Source organism: Miscanthus floridulus, chromosome 13 (genome assembly GCF_019320115.1).
Source record: "Miscanthus floridulus cultivar M001 chromosome 13, ASM1932011v1, whole genome shotgun sequence".
Lineage (NCBI taxonomy): Eukaryota > Viridiplantae > Streptophyta > Magnoliopsida > Poales > Poaceae > Miscanthus > Miscanthus floridulus.
In genome coordinates, this window is record NC_089592.1 from 65,848,698 (window position 1) to 65,850,446 (window position 1,749).

The following is a 1,749-nucleotide window of genomic DNA, read 5'->3' on the forward strand; positions in this document are numbered from 1 at the left end:
TTAATGATTTGAGTTAGCTTAGTAACTTGGTAGATGTATTATTATTTTAAGAGTTGTTGTTGTCGTAATACTAAGTGTTGCATCATTATTGCATGCATGTAGAGAACGCGTTGGTGGAGTTCATGACCACGGGCGAGCAGGAGTACGAGGAGGTGATCGAGGAGTACGAGGAGGAGGTTCTCGTACAGGAGGAGGTCATGGAGCCGACACTGACTGACTGAGCTGACACCCCGCTTGCCAAGGCAAGCCCTGGTGCATAACCCTTATTTTGAATAATCACTGGATATATATATATATATATATATATATATATATATATATATATATATATATATATATATATATATATATATATATATATATAAAAATAATGTGCATTTATGTTATAGGCTTATTGTTGAAACTACATGCATAGATATACCTACCTATGAGTCCTACTGGCTTAGGTCGAGTAGCTGCTATGCTTAGATTTTTCGATAGCGTGAGTAACCTATCATTACTCACAATAGGTGATTATTATTATCACTCTCATGATAAAATGGTGAAAGGAAATGGAGACTGGGTAGGGATATGGTACGGGTACCACGGCCAACGCGGCATAACTTGGTTACACTATTTTCCCTATCCATGTCGGTTAAGGACCGACCGTTGTATTGAATTCTAGTTAGGTCACAGACTTATTATCTTGAGCACATTGCTTATGAGAGCGGGAAGGCTCGTTGCTCTCTTGTTGTGGGTTCTAGCTTTTTCTGGACCGACTGATTGGAGGCAGGGATGGTGGACGTCTAAGCACCACACTGAGTCCGGGACTCAGGTGTGGGGGCTTGGAGTCCAAGTTTGAACGGGGACCTAGACCCCTTGACAGGAGAGTGGTTGGTTGATCCTGTTTGTGCCTAGGGTACAAGCAGGGCGTGTGCTTCGAGGTACCTAGCTGGGCTATATTGGTTCGTGAATCACCGTGTAATACGATATGACTTGTCTACAATCTAGTACCGTAGTAAGAACTGAAAGATGAAAGAAAATGAATAGATTTGATTGCTCAACTCTTGCTTAAAAGTAGAACAGGTGCTTACCTAGAATGGTTAGCTAATGAATTAATCATGACTGCTAATAAAATACATGCATAAGGATTCACTACTAGTAATGCTTTTTGCAAAAAGGAAACCCCGTAAACCATAAAGCTTATCATATTCTTTGGAGTCGGGAAATTATTCTCACTAGTCGGGTAAGTCTTGCGAGTAAATTGTGTACTCAGGGTTTATTTACCCCCGTTGCAGGTGCAGCTTGAGGAATGACTGTTGTGTGGAGGATTCTTCTAGTGGGCACAGACAGATCCTTGTATCTTACCGTTAGATGTTTATTATAATTTCGCTGTTTAAATTTCGCACTCTGAACTTGGTATTGTAATAATGTATTTCTAAGAACTCTTGTTGTATGAAATGGACTAAGTATTATAAACTCGTTCTCATTATTGGATCCTAGAGGAAAAATGTGGATGGTTTGAGTTCTCTCTTGGGGTGTGTTCGACGAAACCGTCTGATGTAGCCAGCTTTCGGGGTGCTTAGTGTCTGCCTCACGAAGTTGGCGATGAGGCCGGCGTGGGAAGTTGGGCCAGTAGAAGTGTAATGTATGATGATTTGTGTGGTGTCTGATGGCAGCTAGAGGCTCTGCTTGACTTTTCTGCTATCTTGATGAAGCGGCATGGTTGCTAGGCGGGCGGTTTGGCGATGACCAGAGGTAGTTGTTTGT